This window comes from Enhydra lutris, unplaced genomic scaffold (genome assembly GCF_002288905.1).
Source record: "Enhydra lutris kenyoni isolate GAN:26980312 unplaced genomic scaffold, ASM228890v2 scaffoldscaffold14, whole genome shotgun sequence".
In the NCBI taxonomy this organism is placed as follows: Eukaryota; Metazoa; Chordata; class Mammalia; order Carnivora; family Mustelidae; genus Enhydra; species Enhydra lutris.
Window position 1 is genome coordinate 49,751,176 of NW_019154098.1, and position 10,816 is coordinate 49,761,991.

Genomic DNA, 10,816 nt, shown 5'->3' on the forward strand with positions numbered 1-10,816 from the left:
TTTTTTTTTTTTTTTTTTTTTTTTTTTTTTTTTTTTTTTTATGAGTTAAATTATATTTTACTCTTTTAAAAAACATTTTATTATGATAAAAACAATTAACATGAGCTCTATTCCCTTAAAAAATTTTTCAGCGTACGTTATTATAAACATAGGTATGCTTTGGTACAGCAGATCTCTAGAGTTTATTCATTTTATTTAGCTTAAATGTTATGACTGTTGAGTAATGACACCTCATTTTCCTCTCAGTCCCTCATAACCACCATTCCAGTCCTTAATTTTATAAATCTGACTATTTTAGATTTCTCATAGAAGTGAGATCATATAGTACTTGTCTCTCTGTGTCTGGTTTACTTCTCATACTTTGTTTCTATCTTCTTAAGGTGAGCTTTCTGGTCTCCTTCCCTCACTCCCAGGTTTTTGCTTCCTGGGATGGGATGAGAGGCATGGTTTCATTTGGGAGAGGACATGATCATGTTTATGGAGATCTATACAATATTTTCAGTGGATTTTCTTGGATGCAGTCTACCAGGAAATAGCCATAACCAGAATGAAAACAGAAGCAATTTTGGTTTTCATTCATTCTTAAAGGATAACTTGAAAATAATTTACTTCTGCGACTGGTGGTGTGTCCCAAGCTTATAAGGTTTTGGAGATCCTCAAAGCAAAGCTTTGCATTATAAAATCAATGTATATAAGAGCTACTAAGGCTGAGGCCTTGCTCAGATGTTCAGAAACTTCCTTCCCCCTGTCTGTGGGGTCAGGCTTTCTCCTGTACTTCAGGTTCACATCTTTCTGCATGTGATCCAGGCTATCAGAATGATGGCGGGTTAAGGGACAGTCTTATGTTGCAAGGAATTTCACTCTCCCACCTTTTTAATTGGTTTCCACGAGCCTGATGAAGGGTGAATACTTTGTTTCTTAAGAGCTTGACGATAAAAAATGGAAGGAAGAAGTAGTTTAAGTAAGAGGAAAGTAAGTGAGTTGATTCGTCAGTGTTTATGGGAGGAAGTTAATAGACTCTCTCCAAAGTTGAGATATTTGTGAATTAAAAAAAAGACTTTTCATATTATTCAGAGTTATGGAGGCAACTACCAAGAAGAACTAATACCATATGTAAATGGTTTGTCCCCAGAGAAAATAACTAGAATGTTTTTGGGAAAGAGTGAAATAGAGTAAGAAACTCCTGTTTTGTTGTAATACCCTGTTTTTTGAAATTCCTTTTTTCCATCTGAATGTATTAATTTTGATAATAATTAGAAACAAGTTAAACTGAATCCTTCCAATCAACTTTACACTATTTTATTTGGATGCATCACATATATTTTGTTAACGATTGAAAATAGGCTGTATTTAATAATATGGTGCAAAAAGGACAACACTTTTATTTCAGAGAATCTATGAACATCCTTTTCAGCAATATAGGCAGAAAAATTTAGAAATTATGATTTATATATTTTTAAAATATTTTAATTACAGTGGATAAAGGGAAGAAGATACAACTCTAGAGAATGATTGGATATTGCGGGAGCACAAGTTTTTTTTTCATTAATATCATTGGTACAGGAGTTTTTGTGACCCCCAGCAAAGGGGCACTGAAGTACTCTTGCATAAATGTGGGGTTTTCTTTGTGTATATAGGCTGCCTGTGCCCTGTTTTCCATGATGACCACTTTCTGCTCAGCAGGGATGGGTATAACCTTCCCATGCAGAGGAGCTCAGTATTTTCTCAAAAGATGTTCTGACAACTTGATCTCTCTCCTGAATCTCTGGACAGCTTTGTTTCTGGGGCCAGGGTTAGGTCCAGCCCTACTCCTCACTGACTATAGCACTGAGCCTTTTTATCCTAGCTGCTCTGCTCTAAAGCTACCAAAGAAACGTCTGGCACTAGCCATATTGTGGACTGTGGGAATTCTGAATTGTCGAAGTGTGAAAGAGGTGATTTGGCTTCAGACAGACAGCCTAGTGCTGAAAATGGCCCTACTCGGTCTTATTTCCTTACGCAGAGTGATACTGCTGATGAAAGGAAGGAAGAGAATGTAGAAAGCTTTCAGAACTCTTTTGATACTGCGTTTCCAGAAGCCTTCCAGTTTATAGATGCTGTTTTCCAAAGATATTTTGCATTTTCAGGCAGAGGATATTTTACATTTATAGCAGGTAATTACCAATTCATTGAGAAAGAAAATCTCAAGTCATGACTTACTGCATGCAATGTGAAATGTACATCTTTTTAAAATATATTTTGAATTTTATTTTAAATACATGATGATTCAGTGTTTATTTTTCTTTCTTACTTTCTAAATTGAGTCAGAATATGGCAGTCTTGCACTTATCACCCAATCTTAATGTTTTCCCCCATTCATTCAAAAATGCTTGTTTTATTGAACGACTTCTTTTTTTCAGCTTTCTTTTCTGGGCCCACATTTATGGGATCTCCATGTTAATCTAGTTTCCTTTCTGTTAATGGATGAATACTGGGGTTGTGAACATGTTCCTCAGGAGTGATCCAATGCCAGACTTTGTTTGTGTTGTGAGTGGGTGTGACACACTTATGCTCTGAAGTACTTTTAAAGAGAAGAGAATCATAAATATAATTGCTCAGAGGCTGGATTTAACACTCTTCCCTTCAATGTCAAGACAAAAGATTTCTCTCTTCATTTTTGAGATCAGTCTCTTCCTTTGAACCCTCTTCTTTTCCTCTCACCTCCTCAGGGAAATTCCCTATTTATTTCATTTTTTTCAACTTCAACCTTTTTACCAGTTCTTGTCCTTGACATTTCAACATGAAGTAGGTTCTAGTCTTAAGCACATATTTCTTTTAATCATAAGACCCCCTGAGTCACTGATGTGTCCCTTATGTATTAAATAATTTGGTCAGCAAATATTTTTTAAACACTGGGTATTTTTGAAACCCTGTAGTAGTTCCTTGAGTAAGATATATTCTTTACCCTAAAGAGGCTAGTAGTCTAATGGAAAAGGCAATATCTAAATTTTGGTCTGACCTCTGCCACTTAATGAGCGTGGCAAGTTTCGTCACCTCTCTGGACTTACTTTTTTTTTTCCTCCTTCATGTAAAAAACGGTCATTATGATTTAAAATCAGTATAATTCTGTGCTTATAAACAATGGCATGAGAGAATTTAGTAAGTAGTAATAAGAGAACAATGTGATTACAGTGAGAATTCAGTAGATGGTAAGAACACCTTTGTTGTGTTATCAAAAGGTGGCAACTTTCATTAAGCTCAAAAAATTCCAGCAGCAGGAGCCTGGGTGGCTCAGTTGGTTAAGCATCTGTCTTCTGCTCAGGTCAAGATTCCAGGGTCCTGGACTCTAGCTTTGGCATCGGGCTCCCTGCTCAGCTGGCAGGGAGACAGCTTCTCCCTCTGCCTGATGCTCCCCCTCCATGTGCTCTCTCTCTTTGTTGAATAAATAAAGACAATCTTAAACAAAAAAATTCCAGCAGTAAAATACTAGGAGTGAAGCCCGTGGAGACCAGAAATACTGCAGGACACAGCGTGTAACCTTGGGTGGTTGCAAAATGGTCTCCATCTGATGAGTTGGTTTGTAGATAGGATTATTAAGGCAAGTATATAGAAAGAAGTAGAATAAAGTGGCATAGGGTTGGAGACTGGAGAAGGCAACTTTAAGGGGGTAGGTGGAGAAAGCAGATGCAATGAAGAAACCAGAGGAGGTTGAGAGAATTATGAAAGAAAATCACTCTATGTTCCAAAAAAGAGGGTATGATCAACCTGGTGAAGGGCTTGAGAAGTTGAGGATTGTGAGGACTGAGTAGAAGACGTTTCATTAAGTAAGAAGTCACTGGTGAACTCGGGACAGGAGAAGAAAGTCTGCATTGAGTTAAACAGTGAAATACTGTGATAAGAATGCTGTGAGATGAGATTACTTTTCTAAGCAGTTTGTGATTAAATGTACCACTGCAATTTGAGAGGCTAGCGTAATTAGCTTGACTTTCCCTCTCTCTCTCTCTCTCTCTCTCACTTCGTCACTCTCTCTTATAAGGCTAGAAGAGATGTCTCTGGCTTCTGTTTTATTCATCTTGTTCCATTGCCAGAGATGTTTCACTGCTAGATAATTCTTCTCTGCTGAAAATAGATTCACAAAATTTACTAACCTTTAAACTATTGTAGAACTCTTTACAAGTGGCTGGCAGTAAACAAAAGCAGGAGGGACTTCAGTATTTCAGGATTGTTAATTTACTTAATAAGCTTTAAGTACAGTGAAGTTCCAAGTAACACTTTTAACTGTAAAATGGTGATATGTAGGCAGCTGACTTAGCATCTTGTAGGAACACCTATCTTCTAAGTTTAAGACCAAGGATATTCACTGTCTGGCTATTATAAACTTGAATTATGTTATGTTATGTTATATTACATTCCTTACTCTCTGTAAATCTAATACATAATAAGAAAGAGTAAAAAGCCCAGAGGAAAATGTAGTTAATCCTAAAAGTTGCTTTTTCCTTGTTCAAAACCTTTGACTAATAACCATAGTCATTAATAACTTATTAAGTGCTAGACATTTGATTGGAATTTTATTGTCATATTTTCTGTTCTCCCCATATACAGGTAAAGAAATTGAAACCTTAATAGTCAATAAATTGTCCAGAAGCCCACTAGTAAATGCTTCAGACATCATTTAGCTGAGAACACTGAAATTTCTTACTCTTTAAGTGCTCAATCAGCTCATATTAGTGTACACCATGGGTAGTGCATTCTACCCGTGGGCAGATTCAGATAAAACAGATTTGACATATGTCAAAGCACAGATATTTATTAGTCAGGGGGATTAGTCTTTAAGTAACAGAAACCCACACACATTGGCTTAAACCATAAAAGAACTTGCTGGAAGAATAATGTTGTATTTCAAGGAACACCTGAGCAACTAATCTTCAGGAGCAACAGGAGTTAGGGAAGCTCTATGACTTAAAAACTAGATTTATCAGCCACCTTTCTTTTTTGCTATGTTATGTTGCTTTTTTCCTCTCTCTTGGTGTTGTTGACATTTGGTTCAAATTCTTAAGAGGAATCTTCTTGTATACTGGCAGTGATTGGCTTTCAGTGAGACAGAGGTCTACACATTTCTATTACCAGTAGCCAGGGCACAGGGTCACATTATATACACATGATTATAATGTTCAATTCTTTATGTCAGGGATAACTTTTACAGAATGGCAAAATTGGGGAAAACGGAGTGACAAATGGGACAATATTTGAGAATAAAACTATCTTAGAAAATCCGTTACCTATGATGCTAAATCATGACCTCTTTTCTTTTTTGCACTTAATAGTGACATTAAGGAAAGGCAAAGAGCCTACAGGAGAAGAGAATTTATGACTGATTCTTTTACTCTTTTCATATATGCTATGAAAATGTATGCTATGATGGTTTTTGCTAGCCAAGGGGAGCTTCCTCTCCTATGTTCCCAGGAGAAGGTACGATGGTGTCGAGATCTGAAGGAACAGTAAGTGTCAGCTCAGCAACTAGGAAAGCAAAGAGCATTCCACATGGGTACAGGGGCCATGACACTTTTGAGAAACTGAAGAAAAGCCCATGGGCCTATGACACAGATAGATCATCAAATTATTATGTAATATTTTCTCAAAGACCTTTATCTCTTTTAATATTTACCACATGTTTACCATAGGGATATTTACCACAGTCACTATTATCGTTTTTATTTATATGATCATTTAATCCATGCATCTGTCTTCTTGAGGTTAAGCTTCCTGTTTGTTTTTGCTCACTATCATATTCTACTTCCCAGACTAAATGCTTTCTACCAAACAGCTGAGGCTGAAGACACAGGTAGGCCCCAAACCATACAGGGTTCTATGGGATCAGTTTTGATTTTCATTCTTGTGACTTTCTTCAGAAATGTTACCATCTCTAAGGAAAATGAAGAAAATTTCCCCCCTTTTCTGCACTTATCACCAAACTTAGAAAGGCAATAGCTGTGTAGTAGTTCACTAATATGTTTGTGTGTATGTGTTTTAGTAAGTGTGGTGGTGGCCTGGGTGCATTGGAGGAATCCAGCCCAATAATTAATGCATAAAGCAGTTTTAAAGATAAACTCAAGAAATAATTTTACTCATTGCTCTTTTATGTGTTATGGGGGAGCTGAAGAACCCAGAGAGACAATTCCAAGATGCATATTAACTGCATTACTTCTGGTGACTATCATTTATCTACTAGTTAGTATTTCCTACCTGACTATTCTGACACCCAGAGATATTCTCTCTTCAGGTTTGTATACAAGTGACTGAAGCAATAAATAATAGTAAAGACCATTTGGGTCATCAGTATCCCTTCACCAGTCAGACTGCTGTTTGTTCTTCATTATTTCATATACAGAATCAACTTGTAATTTTCAAAAAATAACTAAGGGGCCAAAGAGTATGATTTGGCTTAGGAAAGAGTTTTATAGTTAAGCATGATAATATGGAAAACCGTATTTCTGGTGATACGGAAAAAATACATATATATAATGTTGACATATGATGCAGACTAGGTTCAAAATATTTGTATTCCTTTCATGATCTTTCCTCACCAGAGTGATACTCTGTAACCAGTGCTTGGTCTATTAAAACTTTTACCATGTTGATTTTCTAAATGTTCTACATGACATAAAGAATGATAAACTGGAAATGTGGGCTATTAGCAGTTAAAAGAGTAGATATTAATGATAAATTGATGGCTATAATTAATAGTATTAATATGTAATATAATGTTGTTTCTTATAAATGACTCTAAAATTTATGGTGGCAAAGGGGCCCTGGACATAATGGAAATATGAAATAAACTTCTGAGATAAACTAGCATCCAGTACCATTAGGACTAATCTCTTTTGAGTAGCTATTACTGTTTTGGTAAATCTTTGAGGCACTGGAGGTAAATCTAAGAGAGGTTTAATATAAGAGTCCTAACACACTTTGCCTCCATTCTTGTGTTACTGGCCGAGCAAGAAGCTGCCATATCCGTGGTATCAGTGTTGATTCACAAGGTCTAGTGCGCTTAGGGAACCATAAACTAGAAATGACCAAGATTCTGAGCATTTGTGGATCAAACCAAATGCTAAATTGCATCAGAGCAAGTAGTGATTTATTAACTACTTTGATTATGTAAAGAATAAATGAACAAAATTAATTATGGGTGTGGTCAGGACTGCTAATCAGCTGATCCTGATGTTATGATTCATTGAATCTGGCATCTGTTATGACTGCCAGTTCTCTGGTCATATTGGTTGTTAAAAACTATGATTATCTCGTCTGGTGTGTCCTAACAGTTGCAGCAATTTTTTGGGTGGTGCAATTGTTCCATACGTGTAGAAGACCCATGAAGTATTTTGACCATAATGCTTGTGATTAGTTTTTTTTTTTTTTTTAAGATTTTATTTATTTTTTTGACAGACAGAGATGACAAGTAGGCAGAGAGGCAGGAAGAGAGAGAGGAGGAAGCAGGCTCCCGGCTGAGCAGAGAGCCTGATGCTGGACTCGATCCCAGGATCCTGGGATCATGACCTGTGCCGAAGGCAGAGGCTTTAACCCACTGAGCCACCCAGGTGCCCATGATTCTGTTTTTAATGCTTACTCTTCTAGGCATATAATCCTTAGACCATGGTTAGATTCTGAAATAATTTTCTTGGATTCAAATATCCATCTTTTATTGTATTAGGAATTTAAATTAAGAAAATAATGAGAGTGGGGGCTGGGGTGGTTCAGTTGGTTGAGCGTTTGCCTTGGCTCAGGTCATGATCCCACAGTCCCAGGAGTTCCTACAGGTGGGAAGTACAAGAGGCAAGTACTGCTATGTGGTCACAAGTGATAGCATTTCCTGTCCTGAAACATCAACTCAATTTGGTCATCAACAAATTCCATCCTTTCTACTTTACTTACTTTAAATTTACTTTCAGTCTGCATGAGGAGATTTGTTTTTTTTGTTTTGTTTTGTTTGTTTTTATTTTAATTTTTTTGTTTTCTTTACAGGAGAGCCCTTTAATTACAGAAAAGGAAATAAGCAAAAACTTGGCAACATCAGGATATTATTGAAGGAAGGTGACCTTGATCCTCTGATGATCAGAATAGTCCTGGTGGACTAGCCATCATGTTAAAAGCTTTCCTTGCATTATCACATTTACTGCTCTCTGTAACACAAAAGGTGGATACTACTCTTATCCCCATTTTATAGACGAGGAAACTGGTTTAGAAAAGTTGTTACTTGCTCAATTGCACCTAGCATGAAGTAGAGCCAAGACTGAAATCTAGGCAGTTTCTTTAGAGTGTTTGCCTTTTAGCCCCTACAAACAAACATAAGAAATACATAATATAAGAAATTGAAGAAAGAACACAGGGGAGGGGCACCTGGGTGACTCAGTCGGTTAAGTGTCTGACTCTAGGTTACAGCTCTGGTCATATGAGATGAAGCACTGCATCAGGCTCTGCACTCAGCTGGGTGTCTGGTTGGATTCTCTTTCTCTCCCTCCCCCTCTGCCTCTTCCCCTGCTTGCTCTTTTTCTCTCTCTCTCTCAAATAAGTAAATAAAATCTAAAAAAAAAAAATAGGGAAAAAAAAGCAACCATCAACGTTGGTTGACTTAAAACCATCTTTCCTGTCTAGTCCTCACTTCTACTTCTTCCATCCAGCCATCCCCTAACAGTATCAGTTATTGAGAAGCAACTACATTTTAAGTATCTTATTAGGTATTCTGGTTGCAGAAAGGAATAAGATGTGGCTCCTGGCTTTAGGCAGGGTATAATCTATTTGGACAGTCAGGTGAACCAAAAATCATAACATGATTATTGCCATGTGGTGACCTCCAGAAAGTGTTCAGAAAATACATGGAGAAGGAGGAATCATCTTGTTATTTTTCCTCTGATCCTCAGTTTCTTCAGATCTAAAAATGGTAATAAATAATGCTTACCTCCTAGAAATGTGGAATGTATTAAACAAGCTAAAACGTGCAAACAATCCAGAGTCTCACATTGATAGTTATTATGATTTATATAATTATTTGATACACATTTGCATCAAAAAGAATGGCAAGGGCAACCATAAGTAAAAGTAGTTAATGTTTGTCACGAATCCCATATGAATGCTCTTTTCTTTCCCTTCAGTTATTTGATCATTGATATTGAGCTGTGAGATGACAAATTATCTTTCTCAGAGGTGTTTTACAAATTAAGAGGGGATTATTATTATTATTCTTTTTAATATAAGCTCTACACCCAACATGGAGCTTGAACTTACAACCCCAAGACCAAGGGTCTCATGCTCTACTGACTGAGCCAGCCAGGTGCCCCAAGAGGAAATTCTTAATAAGTTCCCAAGGGAATGACCTTCTAATCAAAGGGTTTCATAAATATGAATATAGCTATATTTGGGGGTATAGACTCAAATCTATTTATTAAAGATGTATCAAAAGTGACTGCCTATTGAAATTTCTCCCTAGGTTGCGTAGTGTTTGGTGCAGGACACTTATCAATCCTAGGGCAGAGCAGGTAAGAACAGGGCTTCAAGTTTTTTGGCTAAAACAAAAACAAAAGCAAAAATCCGCCCAAAATAGGGAGAATTGCCTCGGCCAAAGTTTTTTGTTTTTTAATTTTTTACATAGACTGAGCCTATAAAGTTTTAATATTTACCTGTCACTATCTGCCTGAATAACAGAGGGTTTGAGGATGTTCTGTGTTTTTGACATGAATTTCCTACAGCCTAGATATTTCCCCAGGAAAATTATAACTTTCTTGGAGCCCTAGGAACTCCATCTTAAGGAATTCATTCCATCTAGATCAGAAGATGGTTCTCTTACGACCAAATGATCATGACTATTTCTACTCATGAACAGTCAAAACACTTAGATGTTCAATCCTTCAACCAATAATACCCTGAAAATGAAAGTCTTCAACATTCTACTAAGCCAGATTTATCTACACTCAGATAATTTAACCCATTTTCTATCACTAGTTTTTATCTTATTTTTGTTTGTATAAGTATGCAGATATATTATATGGGTTTTCATATCTTATTGTTTGAATTTTGCCTTTTTTTCAAGTGTCCTTTCCATTACCATTGATAACAATCACCATCAGCCTATGTTTTGCTTTGATCCCTTTGGTGAAGTCTCCACATATACATTATGTTTATATGTGTCTCTTTGTTCTCAGCCTCAATTTAAAATATATTAAAGGTATGTAAAACTTCTGTTTTATATATTTTATATATTATATATATAATATATATATATTTTTTATATATTATATATAATATATATATATTTTATATATTATATATATAATATATATATATATTTTAAATTGAGGCTGATTTGGTTTGAGAAGATGACATGCTATTTACAATTGCAGTTTAATATTTGAACCCCTGATGTGTCTGAAGAACAGATGTCAGAAGTAGAAACTGTTAAAGAAAATAGCCTTTTAAACATGCCAAGTTAAATAAAAAAAAAGATTAAGCACATGATAGAACATTAATGATGAAAATACCCATGGTAACTTTCTTTCTTCAAAGAAATAGTGTATAAAGAGGTGCCCATGATAATACCTAGCTTTAAAAACCACACAGAAATCGTTGTATAACTAAAGCTCTGTTTTGGTTTGCATTGGTTGATACGTTGGTATTTTTCCCTCTTCCATTTTCTTTTTTCTACACCCCGACCTTTTACTACTGAATTTGTGGTGACTTTGTGATAAAATTTAGCAATTAAAATAAAAAAGCATTCTCTTCATCATACTTGAGTCCTTCTATTGGTGCTGATTTGAAGATTAAAAAAATAACACTATTTGTCTTATCA

At 35.9% G+C, this 10,816-nt stretch overlaps 1 pseudogene; it reads left to right on the top strand.

The window, feature by feature from the left end:
• LOC111146506 overlaps positions 1–10,460 on the top strand; it is a 10,752-nt pseudogene extending 292 nt beyond the window's left edge.
• Positions 10,461–10,816: the final 356 nt, after the last annotated feature.